Below are 13181 nucleotides of genomic sequence, written 5' to 3' on the forward strand. Positions count from 1 at the left end.
TTTCTCCAGGCTGATAACAGGCAGCACGTTGTGCAGTGGGGGCCTGGCCCGGCTCTTTCCGTGTTTAATGAGACACGTGGATTTGGTTCCAGACTATCAATAGTCAGGGAGAGGGAAGAGGCAGAAAATTTCCCTCAATAGGCATAATCAGTTCAGCAGAATGATGTGGAGCAAGGTCCTCATACGGATCGAAAGAGGACAAACGCTTTTGTTGATCAACCCTCCCTTGGGCAAATCCTGCTTCCCCGGAGCAGCCCATGTCCCTTGGGAATGCACACGCACACAGGGTGTTACACTGCTGCTCTGTTTCCCTAATGCACATGCAGGCCTGGCCTCTTTCAACAGTTCTGGCACCTCTTCATGGCAGACCCCATGACACACGGAGGCGGCTGAGAACAAGGAATCATGCTTTTCCAGGAACGGGGAATCCAGATTTTCTGGTTTATAAATTTTCCCATCTGGATTTGTTTTGCTGTTCATAGGGTAGATCACCAGAGATAAGGAGAGAAAAGTAAAGAAATATCAGAGCAGTGGCAGCCCCGATGGGCTCAGATGAATTTCGTGCATGTCACAATCTCCTGTTTGGGCAGAAATTTGAATGCATTTTCCAGCAGCAACACAGATAAACTGGCATCTCCCCCAGGGACTGTTTCAGTCTCTGCTGCTGCCTAAGGGTTCTGTGACGTAGGAACTGAGGAGCTTGGACATGCCCACTCTCAAGACTGACTCCATAAGGACATGGTAACTTCTGTGCCACTTGCATGGCAAAAATTAAAATCAGCTCAGGCTTCCTCGTGTGAAGCCCATTAGAAGGGCCTATAGACGAGCAGGTTATTACTTGAAACAGCTGCAATGAAAGACTGCGTTGGGAAAATCCTGCACAGGCTTCCAAGCAGAGTAGGAAGGAATGAGTAGGTCATCTCCACCTAACAGAACCAGTAGCTTCACTCCCCTCCATGGCACAGGGGCCTGTTGGAGCCTGTTCTCTGCGGGAGAATCCCCCAGGATCACAGCCAGATGGTGTGGGAACAGATCTCCTGAGCCCTGCCAAGTCGTCCCTCTGCTCTCAGGTAAGGCCAGGCCCTGTCAGGACCTCTCTGCCCACCTCTGCAGCTTTACCCCAAGGCACTGAACTGGCTCCCAGTGCCACTGGCTGTCCAGGTGGACTAGAGTGGATATGGGCCAGGACCCTAAAGATTCCTGCAGGTAAGAGCATCCTGAGGAGTGGAACCAAGGGGCCAGGAGCTGTGCTGCTGTGCTGTCTGCCCTCCCCTGCCACCCCTGAGCTGAATTTCCACAGCTCGGCACAGGCAGCGGTGCTGTCAGCTGGGAGCCCCTGCACACTAAGCTCCTGGTTAAATGTTTTCATCAAAACCAGAGCGAGAAAGTGCAGAGCAAACACCACCAATTAGTGGCTGGGATGAAGCGTTCCTGCCAGCAGATCTGGTGAGAGGGGCATGAGTCACCTTAACCCTTTGGGAGCCAGAGCCAGCACAGCTCCACACAGGAGAGGGGGAAGATGGGAGAGGAAACTTCTCAAAAACCTTTTATTTGCCACCACTCCTTTTCATTTATTGGTAGGAAGTTGAATCCTTGAGCGAACACTCGCTGTGTCTGGAGCCATATTATCCCCACCACCTCTGCCCTCGCTGTTCCCATATGTGGAGGAGCCTGAGCCAGGCAGCCCATCTGCTCCAGGGAGGATGGACATGAGGAGGGTCAGAGAGCCGGGCAGCAGCCCAGGGCAGAGGTGCCAAGCACTCCCTGAGGAGGTCTGGGGTTGGCCACCCCTCAAGCCATCTCTACCTTCCAAGTCCATTCCAGCAACAGAAAATATGACATCAGTTTTGCTGAAGCCAAGGGGTCAGTGAGAGTGCTTCCCCATCAGAAACACGATGAAATGGCTGTTAACTGTCCGATTTCTGAATGTGCAAGAGGTGATCAGCGTTGCGTCTGGGCTAAATTCCCCTTCAAAGCAAGTAACGCGCTGCTGTTTGCAGCAGGATTCAGTGCCTACAAGCCTAAAGTTCAACTTTCTAGGAGCACCCAACATTGCAACATTACAGGTGTTCAGAGAGAACCGTCCCTTCCACAGCGACAAACCCTGAAGTCAGAACTCTCCTTTTGCTCCCAGTCACTCAAGCAAACACCCACTGACTCCAGCTCAGCACAGGACTGAGCAGACACCGCACATGGACCAAATCCTGCCCACATGTGAGCCCATCCAGCAGAGATGGGGTGCTGTACCAGTGTTTGGGAAGCTCTCAGCAAAGGAGCCCCCCCAGAACAAGCTCCCTGTCTCCAGGTAAGGACAGGAACAGGCACAGGGGCAGAGGACCTGCTGCTATGGAGATCAAGAGGCATTCCCCCAAGGCAGGGAAGCTGAAAGCCAGGAAAGGATAAATTAACAACCCAGCTTATGTTAGGAAGATCCCTCTCAATGCAGGGTCCAGCAGGGCTGTGGGGGTGCAGTCCAGGATCGGGCCCTGCCCAGTTCCACGTGTCCAGAGCTGGGGCCCCCCGAAGTTGTGGATTTCCAGCATACCAGGACTACTGGAGCAGACGGCCTCAGATCCTGCTGAGCCAGCTTGTGGCTGTATTCAAAATTGAGTAAATTTACAGCTGTAAGCTGGGAGTTTATACAACCCCTAACTTGTTAGGGATGGCTGACCAAGCCAGAACGATCGCTCCCCAGCCGACAGGGCTCTTACTGGTTAGACCTCTGAGTGCCTGGCAGATTTTAGGGTTTTTCTTTCTATTTTTCTTTTGCATAGGTGGAGGGTAGGAAAGGAAACATTTATTTTTGTTCCTTTCCTCATCAAAGACAAATTAAAATTAAATCTTGGGTGCTATCCACCACGAGTTCCTTCAGCATATCAGCTGGGACTGTAGCACACCCAGTGACCATCTCCTTGGATGAGGCTGCCGTGTTTGCTCACTCGGTGCAGTCTTGCACCGTGAACAGCTCCCTGGGATTCCCTGTATTATCACCACAGTTCACAAGGCTGTTCTCATCTGGCCCCTTTTGCGTGGGCACTTCCCTCCCCACCCACACCAGACCCCACAAATGCTACTCTGCTCCAGCCTGGGCTGCAGGAAAATGTAGTCTGCGTTGTCTGAGTTTAGTACAGCAAATGCAGTGCCCTGCAAAGACCTTCCTTCCCTCTCCTTTGCAAGGATAAACAGCTGGAGCAGTACCAGACCTGAAGTGATCTGAACCTGGATTCACAAGCAGCAACACAAGGAGCTGCCAAGTAACGGGCAGGCAACAGGCAGGAGTGTGAGCAGGACTCCAGGAGCCCTCTGATGGGAACAGAACCAGCAGCATTCACTGTGCCTGCAAGTGTGAAAGAGCCAAGGAAAGCGTGAGGCTTGCCTGCATGTAGCAGCCTCAACCTAAAATCCTCTATTTTCATCACAGCACGGTCCCAGTTCTTGTCTGAAAGGCATTTTCAGAAGGAAATGTGAACATGATGCAACTGCAACAAGGCTGGATGAACGACGAGGGGCTTCTCCTGGGACTCCCTTTTTTTTTTGACCACAGACAAGCCAAGGACACACCCAGGAGCACGGTGAGAGGCACAGATACCCATCTCAGTCACTGCACAGTGCAGGCACTCTGTTCCCTGGCCTGGGAGGGCAGTTTTTCTAGGACATGGCTAAGGAGCATTAACAGGGCTCTCCCTTACCCTCCGCTCCATCCTGAATACATAACAGCCCAGAACATCAATACTTTACATGAGTTAAAGAGCCAGCTGAGGCTTTAGGGACTCAGGCAGGATAAAACACTCTTTAGCACCCAGCCACCATGTAAGAAAATTAAGTAAATAGGGAGCTTTGGTGAAGTCTTAAATAGGAGACTGAAAAAGGGGAAATTTCCTCTCTCCCTGCTCTGTGAGCAGGGATCACACCGCCTGCTGCCGCTCCCACAGTTTAAAATACTTAAGTCCTCCAAGGTGCAGCTTAATTTTCTTTTTTAAAAAAGAAAAGTGTCAGTCTAATTAGATAAATCCTCCAAGCACGTGGCCCGGAGTTCGTCATGGAAATTAACCTCCTTGAAAGATCACAGTGACTGAAATAAGAAACTGTGTGTTTTGGCATAGTGCAGTGAAATGGGAGATGCAGGCTGCATTTCATACACCTTCCCTTTCATAAACCTGCCGCGTTTCATATCTGCCCTACTGGCCCTGAGCTCGGCACCAAGACTTTATCTCTGAATGCCTGTTTGCAAATCGCTGCTGAGAGGTTACAATAACCCCTGGGAGAGATTTTGCTGGTTCACCAGTGTGAAAGGACACTGCTCCCCTGGTATAAAGCTGGGCCAGCCTGAGGCACTGGTGGAGGGAGGGGCTCGTCACCAGCAGCCCCATGGAGAGGATGTTCTGCAGACACAGCCACCAGGGAGGCAGCCAGGCTGGGAGCTGTTTGCCAGCCTCCCAGCTGTTCTGCCAGGCTCACCATGCACCACCCAGACAAGTGTGATTCTGGGCAGCCCTCGCTCTCCCGGGATGGGGATGGGCTGAGTGGGACAGGAGGAGACACCTCGAAGCCACAGGTTGTGGTCACAGAGCTCAGTTTGCATTTCTGCCAGTTCCAACCCCAGCTAATTTAAAAGGCTCTGCCTGGCCACACTGGGGAAGGGGTAGGGTTGGCAGTTGGTACTGGTAAGGAATAAAAGTCCTGGTCACTTTGCTATTGGAAGGAGAAGCAAAACCAGAAAGGATAGAACTGGCTTTGTGAGAGTCAACTGCCATGCCTACCTTCAAGTCCAAGCAGGGACCAGAACCAGACTATTTTGTACTTTTAGGAAATGCTGACCAGTCAGTTCTTTTCCAAACCCATCAGACAGACTTGTGCTTGGGCCACACTCTCAACACTTGCTCCACTGACCCCTCCTGAATGCTACAACGCACTGTGTAATGGCAGTTCCAAATAGCCCTTCCCCATCCAGGAGATGGAAGGATTCTCTTTCTAAGCTTTCCAGCTCCCACTGTTCTTTCAAAGGATAAAACCCAAAAGCCCCCCAAAAATCTGTAGAGCTCATCTTCCTCCTTCATTGCCACGTCTGATGGATGCTGGTGTGTGCAGTGCTGTGCTGCCCTCCCAGCACTGGGACCAGCCTTGCCAGCTGACTTCACATGCAGGAGGATCAGGACCAGCCCCAGAGACCAACTCTGAGGTGACTTGTTGTATTGTCATCGAAATGACAAGCCCTGTGGCTCAGAATCTGGGAGCAACCTACGTTGTTTCAAAACAGCATCACTGGTGGCAGCACAAAAATAGGATACCTTCTGGAGAGAAAACCACCCCAAAACGCCACGGCAGGCAAGGAGCCAAAGGCCCCCAAAGGCCCAAACAACTGCCAGTCCTGCAAACCCTTTTCCTCCAGCGCTTATTCCGCACAGGGCCTCGGCAGCTGGACGGCTCTAGAGCCGCCCCGGGAGCACAGGCTCCTGGACCTCCGGGTCCTATTCTAGACCAGCTCAATCACGCGTGAAAGGGATTAGCTGACACCTCATCACCAGCCACTGCGCAGAGGGAGGGGGTGCAGGCACAGCCCTCCCTACAAGGGCCTGTGTCTCCTCGCTACAACTCATTAACCGTCTCAGGAAAGAGTTCCAAAGGCAGACGATGCACCAGAAGTGCATTCGTGTTTGCTCCTGCTCCCTCCAGCTCAGGGTGAGACGTGCTGGAAGGACACCACCAGAGAAACCAGGATGAACTCAGCCCTAAGACAGTTTCTTAGCGGTTCTCTGCCAAGTACAGGCAAGCCCCACCGTTCCATTACTAATAACTTAATACCTAATAATATTACCAATGTAACGCTTATCCTTGAAGCCAAGCACCTAGACCCAGAAAAATCAGCATTTAGCAAGACTTCCACCTCATTCTGTTCAGCTTCTGCCAACTGATCAAAACTCAGCATCCGCAACTCCCTCCCACCTGCTCCAAAGTATTTGGAGTCATTTATCAAAAGGTAAAGCTCCTACTTCAGCCAGAAGCTATGGATTGAACCAGAGAGACAACACTGACTGCAGGAGGGGAAAAAAAATACAAGTGCTCCACTCCCTTTCTTTGGGCTTTGGATGCATTAGGCAAATTCCCAATTACAGCAATCCCTTCTGCCTGCAACTGGACTTGAGATAAGAGACCAGAAAGAAGGGCCAGTGGGCATCACTGAAGGCTCAGCATCTTCCATTACACATCAGCACCGTAAGAAGGGCGCTGCCAGCCCTGAAATGTTTTTTTCCAAAAGGAACACGCACACCCTTTAAAATGGGTATGGTGAAACCTGCCCGGAGAGGGAAGGACTCAGCAACGCCAGCAGGTTCCTGACTCCTTATCATCAGAGCAGGCAGCCCAGCCCCTGAATTCATTTCATCAGTGTCCTCTTTCCTCCTGCTACACGGGCTCAAATCCCCCAAGGCGCCTGCGAACGCACTGCCAAGGAGGTCGTGCGATATCTGAATCCACAACGGATCCTAAGACATCTCCACGTTTTGCTGTCAGCCTGAAGTTTGAATAAAGGAGCCCACCAGAAAGAGTGAATGAACATCGCTGGCAGCTGCCAGCAGAGCCTGTGCTTTAAGCCACCTAGTGTCCGAGCCGCGCAGGGAGAGGCTCCAGGAAATTCAGGCAAAGAGAAGGAGTTGAGGCATCCAACAGGAGTGACACGAGAGGAGCTACAGACAAGGGTGCACGGGCTGGGAACAGGGCCCGAGCAGAGGAAGCAGGTGCCAAAGCAGAGCCATGGCAGAGCACCCACCCTGGGACACTGCTCCCGCTCGGGGGGCGAGGCCCTCCAGCACCGGGCAAAGAAGGGCGGGCAGCAGACTCGTTCCTCAAACCACTGTCTGTCAGAGAACAACCCCACTGGAGGCCAACACTTCAGCCCCAAAGGTCCAGCTGGGCTGGTTACCATCTCTGGGATGCAAACTTGGAGACAACTTTTCCCAGCACAGGCCTGTGGAACGAACCCAAAGCGCCCGGAGCCACAAGCCCTACTAACCCATGCCCACTCCCTTCAAAACCACTTTCATCCACATCTCCTCTCCTGCCCCCGCAGTAGCCCCCTCCTCCTCACTCTCTTTCTCTGTGTCCTCGAGACTCCTCTCACCTTGAGGAGTGTTAGGATTACCCAGCATTTACACTCAATGCTCCTCTTTATTCCTTAAGACTTATTAAGAATGATAATGAGCTCCAAAGCAGTGACACGTCTCTCTCTCTCCCCCTCTGTCGCGCTCTCTCTCTCTCTCTCTCTACGTGCCTTTTCCGTCAAAGGCACACAGGACAAATCCGACCAAAAAAAAAAAAACCCTGACAATATGGATCAAGGACACATGAGGATTTATATTCTACAAATCCAGCCTTTTTTGTTTTTATTATTTCTACTCAAATTCCAGCCCTTTCCTCTTCTTGCTCATGTTCTCCCCCCTTTACCCCAACCGTCTCGGACTTTGAATGAGAAAGAAGAAGAAGAAGAGGAGAAGAAAGCTGCTTGCCTGGAAAACCTCGTTAATGTGGAGCTCTTAAACGGTTGATTAATTTTAGCAAAATTTACGATGCGCCCTTGCTTTTCTTTGAAGCTGCAGCCTTATACACCAAAAGCAAGTTAACTTTGAGATCTCTGTGCGAGCCCAATGCCCCCTAATTCCTGGGTGCCCTATTTAGGTACACAAATGTACAGGAGAGAAATGCTAGAGCAGAGCATGGAAACAGTCGCCCTGCCGGGTGCTCTGAGTGGCTCGATTCAAATCCCTTTAGCACAGCCTAATAATCACAACCTGAAAACTCCCAACTTCTCGCCGTTTAACTTCCCATAAAGATTTTAAAAAAAAATTTAAAAAAAAAAAAAATCACTAGTCAGTCCTTCAAACCCGAAAGGAAACTGGGAAACATAAACATCAATTCCAGGAGAAGTGTCCCCAAGTTCCATCTGCTCACTCCACAGAAACGCCAGGCTCTCGGCTGCACTGAAACATCAGGTTCTCCCAAAGCCACCTCTCAACCAGCTACGCTTCGCCAGACGGAAAAACTGCACCCAAGGAAACGTCATGTACTGATCTATACGTACCCTGAACTGCACCTCAATATTTCAGTCATCTCCCCAGCTTCCTCCCACCCACTATTTGCTTGTATTCTTTGTCTCCCTCTGCTAGACTCTGTTTTTCTGATACAGACATCAGGAGGTTAAGGGCTCAATTATCAAGTCTGTTGAATCCTCAGCTTCACGTTACTTAGGGGGTTCTCTGTTGCTCTTTGGAACTACACTGCAAAATCCCTTTCCTTCTCGGCTTTTCTTTTTCCTCCTTGTACCGTCTGTTTCCGACACACCCCTGTGCGTGAACCCACAAATCTATTTGGGGTAAACGGAGAGAAACCCTGGATTGCTTTGGGAGACAGAAGCATTAATAAAAATAACCGTAAGAGTGCACAGCCAGACTTTAACCTGAAGCACTCGCGATCTTGAAACCTAAAGTAACATCCACATGGAATTTACAAAATATGATTCGAGTGGTTCTAATTAGCCCCAGTCTGTGGAAAAATTGGAAGGAAGCGGCTCTTTGATTAATGTTACAAACCAGAAAGGAAACAGATTTTAAAAGTTAAAGTAGCAGCATTGTGGAATACAGAATCATTACCAGCATACATTTATGATACCTGCTTCAATCAGATGGCTTGGGGTTTTGTTTTTAGGGTTTTTTCCTTTTTACTTTGAGAAAAAAAAAAAAAAAGGAAGACAGGATGCAAGTAAAAGCTTTTGTTTATGGAAGTGTGCGGTGCTTTTATCTCCCAAGGAATTTATATAGCTGGACTGTGTATAAATCCTTCTGAAAATGAAATTAGCAAAAACAAAACAGGGGTGAAGGTGCTGGGGGGGGTTGGGGGGGAATCACCACCTCAGTAAATCATAGTGGATAACCAGCCCCTGGCTTGGCCAGATAGCAAATTCAGCTTTAATAGGAACAAACAGAGTTGGGAAGGGAAAGGACAAGATTCATACCTGCAGCAAACTCCTTGCAAAAAATGGGGGGCTATTTTCAATAAGCTTTTCAAAGTTACTGCGCAAGTTTGCTTGGGCTTGAAAAGAAAAAGGAAATAAGGGTTTTTTTCCAGCTAGCTTGATTGTTTTGGGTGGAGCTCAAGCGTGTGTGTATATATGCTGTATATAAAAATGAATTACTAATTCTTTCCTGGAAACTGTTTGAATTGCAATCTGCAAGATACAAAAACACACCTTTATTTTAACACTGATTTTAATACAGATAGAATGGGGGGTGGGGGATAGTGAGGGAAAGGCTTTTTTCCCCAGTACACAGCAAAACCCCTAAGCAAGAATAACCCCCCCACATGTACCCAGAGACACACTTTGCTCAGCTGTACAACACCAACTCAACTCCAGCCTTCAGTGGCTTTTCCCTGTACCAAGGCTTCGCTCTGAAACTGCCAGAATGACAATGTCATGTGTGTGGAAAGATGACACTTGGAGCTTTTAAAAAGAAATGAGGAAAAATAAGCTGTTGACTTCTTGGTTAAAGTATTTTCTTGTTCTAACTCATGTTCTTATGTCACTGGGCTAAAAAAAAAAAAGAGAGAGAGGGAGAGAGAGATATGACTTTCCTTGAATGATCTGTTTAACCTAAGCCAGAGGAAAAAAAAAGAAGTCATTAATTACTTATGTGAGCTATTGCTTCTGAAAGACAATAAACCTGCCTGGTCGCCATGGATATGACATATTTGCTCTGAAAACAACACAATAATTAGCAAAGGGGAAAGATACAAGGAGAATATGCAAACTCCTGAGTTTAAAGCCATAGTGTTTCCTTTTTTTCCCCCCCTCCTCTTTTTACTTGTCAGAGTCAATTCTGTTTGCAATTCAAATCAAACAAATAAACAGAATACCTACAGAAAAATTTTAAATGATCTACAGCACGACAAATCACAAAAAAAAAAAAAAAAAAAAAAAAAAAAAAAAAAAAAAAAAAAAAAAAAAATAANTAGTATGGACAGATCATAAACCACCTGGGTGTTTTCCATATACGTGTATGTGTGCACATATAGATGTGAAGTATAAATGTATATACACACACAAACATATAGGAGTTATAAGGGTTACAGGCACTGTTTCCTCTAGGATTATTCTTTTATTTTAAAGATCAGTATAGAAGCACATCAGGAGGAAAAACATCTCTGGTTTAGGGAGGGGAAACATTTTGAAGATGCACTAAAAGAAAGTACAACAAGGGGTTTTTTACTGTGTTCAACGTGCATTTTGTGCTGGTATAGTATTTTCTTTGCAAACCTTTTAACTTTTCTCCAGAAGATGAGCAAAAAAACCCACAATTGGTGTGCACTGTGTGTCAGCCTGATCGACACGGCAGCTTACCAGGAGTTCTCAAATTTTAAGCATAAAAAAAAAAATTTCTTCTCTCACCTCAATTACTTTTTCTAAAGTGATATTGCACTGATTCACATGAAATAATGCAATGGATAAGTTAAGAAATAATGAAAACTGAGTTGTATGCAGAGAGACTTCTTTGAAATAATTTATAAATGTTGCGGGGAAAATGTTTTTTAGATTGCTCTCTCATTAAGATGAGACAAAGACTATTAAAACCTTCTCTAATGCGGTAGCTTTCTGGATTCTGACCTTCCACATTTAGAAACCAAGTAATAAAAACACCCTAACAAGCACTTTATCTTTGGAGATATTTGACTTTGAACTTATTTTAACATTAAAAAGACTTGGGAGGTATAAAAATAACAATATAGTTGCCACAAGTTTCTGTTGTTGTTGTTTTCACTGCTAAAAAAAAAAATCTTTAGAACAAAATAAGCAGATTAAGGAAACATCCCCCTAATTTAACTGGCTCTTTTTCTATTTTTTTTAAACAATAGTTTTTAGCTGGACGCTTTGATCTTGAAAGGGTTCTGCTATCTTGTGTGATGAGGGGGGAAAAATGATCTGTTTTAAATGATGATGCAAAAAAAAGGATCAAAGCCCTGACTTTCTGTTAGCCATAATAAGCTCTGTCTTGCACAAAGCTTCAACTTCAGGCTTTAATATATAAAATATACAGGAGCCCAATAAAAGCACTGAAAAGGTACAAAGTCTGAAAACAAAAGGGGACGCTGCTCCTTTAAACGTTTTAGTGCATATGGAGTTTGATTTCTGAAAGAGATCAGTTTAACATCTCCATAGAAACCAGCAACAGATTATCATCAACAGAATAAATAACTAGTCTAATAAATTAAACAGGAGGCATAAGATCTGGAAACTTGATTACTGAAGTTCAACAATATTCCCCCATAAACTCTTCCAAACCACCTTTAGGCTTGCTAACAAGGTGGCAGCGACACACAAGATAAAGGGTAGATGGGAAGCAGGCAGGACTTCTGAAATGAGAAGTCCGAAACCTTCGCAAGAAATTATTCCACGCTGAGAGTCAGCAAATCAATAGAGGAAATAAATTCATCAATGAAGTTTTGGGAGAGACAGCTCCTGTTCCAGGCAGCGGGCTGCCAGGACCCGCTGTGCAGTGCGGCGCGGACAGGAGGGGGCACACAGAAGGTGGACGTGCTGTTCCTGAAAAGTTTCACCTTCCCGGCCCGAAAGGGCAGGAGGGTTCGGGTCGATCGATCAGCCCCGCCGTGGTTCGGGGCAGCCCCCGCCCGCAGCCCACCCCTCAAACTTTGCCGCACAAGTTGCCCGCGGCGCAGCCGGGCGGCTCCGGCGCCGGCCCCGAGGCGAGCGGCGGCGACAGCCCGAGCCTCTTGACAGCTCTGCCGGCGCCTCGGGCCGCCCCCAGCCCCGCTCCTGCCCCGCTCCCCGCACCGGCGCTCCGCGGCCGGCGGCGCTCGGCTGCCGGCCCCGCACCGCTCCTCGCCTTGTCCGCCCGCGCCCCGCGCCCCCCCCGCCGCCCGGCTCTGAGTGACGGCTCGGACACCTGTTCCCCGTCCCCGGAGCCCGCAGCGCGGGCAGCGGCTCCCCCGGGAGCCCCGCTCCGCGCCCCCCGCCCGCCGCCGCCCCGGGCGGCCGCCCCCCGCCCGCCGCTGCCCCGCCGCGCTCGGGGGAAAGGGGGAAAGGGGGCGACAGGGGGAAGGAGGCGGAGGGGGGAAACTTCCTGGCTCCGGATGGCAAATCAGCTGCGCATTCTGCAAATGCCACCGGGTAAAAATAACCTGCTGCTTCGCCCGGGGGCCGGGCACCGGCTGCCCCGAGCCGCGCTCCCGCCGCCGCGGCCCCCGCCCGCCCCGTCCCCGCCGGGGGGCTGCGGCCGTCCCGCCGCGGGCACCGGGCGAAGCGCTGCCGGCCCCGGCCCGGCCACTTTGCAGAAAGTTCCCTGGCACGGCTCGCCCCGCCGCACCCGGCCCTGCCCGCCGAGCGCTCCCGCCGCCGCTCGCCCAACTTTGCTGCCGCCTGTCCCCCCGAAGCCCGCGGGGCCGCGCCGGGACCCCCGGGCTGTGCGGCGCGGCGGGGCTGCGTTACCTGCGGCCGGCGCGGATGGGAACACGTGTTCCCCCGGCCCCTGCCCGCGCTCCTGCCAAAGTCTTGGAAATTGACGGGCGCCGGCGCGGCCGCGGCTCCGCCGCCCAGAGCGGGCACGGCGCTGCCCCGCTGGCCCCGCCGCCGCCGCCGCACCCCCCGCCTCCCGCGGGGCCGCCGCTGCCGCCCGGTGCCCGCCGAGCCTGCCCGGCGCCCGGGGAGCCCTGCCCGGTGCCCGCGGAGCTGGGCGCTGCCCCGGGGAGCCGCGGCGGAGCGCGGAGCGCTGCCCACCTGCCGGGCAGCGCCGCCCGCCCGCGCAGCGCCCCGGCCCCGGGGCTGCCGGCGGCGGGGCCGGGGCCGGGCGGGAGCGGACGGGCTTACCTGCACTTGGGGCTGCTTTGGGTGACTTTCCAAGTCAAGGGAAATGTGTGTGTGTTTGGGATGGAGGCAGCAGCGCGCATGCGCCATCAAACTTGCCCTGATCCCGGATTTTTCCTCCTCGCGCTCCCCTTTGCTTTGATTATTGAATTTTCCTATTTCTAACAGGAGGGCGGGCGCCGCGCAAAACCCGGCCTGGAGCCCGCGGGGCGCCTGCCCTGGCCCGCCCGGGGAGGGGAAGGGGGGAGCGGCGGGAGGGAGCGGGCACGGAGCGGACTCGGTCTCCAGGCGGGCAGGGCAGGCAGGCAAGGCAGGG

At 50.9% G+C, this 13181-nt stretch overlaps 1 protein-coding gene across 8 annotated transcripts in view; it reads right to left on the minus strand.

The window, feature by feature from the left end:
* CASZ1 (castor zinc finger 1) overlaps positions 1 to 13181 on the minus strand; it is a 275827-nt gene that overhangs the window by 177784 nt on the left and 84862 nt on the right. The window contains exon 1 of one of the 8 annotated variants that reach the window (XM_027882518.1): positions 12869 to 13021. The exons of the other annotated variants lie outside the window; for them this stretch is intronic. The gene's annotated coding sequence lies outside the window, so the exon portion shown is untranslated. Of the gene's footprint in view, positions 1 to 12868; positions 13022 to 13181 lie in introns of those variants that run through there. 8 annotated transcript variants of the gene reach the window in all.

This window comes from Empidonax traillii, unplaced genomic scaffold (assembly GCF_003031625.1).
Source record: "Empidonax traillii isolate 1590-97213 ecotype Southwest subspecies unplaced genomic scaffold, ASM303162v1 scaffold106:size2091409, whole genome shotgun sequence".
NCBI lineage: Eukaryota > Metazoa > Chordata > Aves > Passeriformes > Tyrannidae > Empidonax > Empidonax traillii.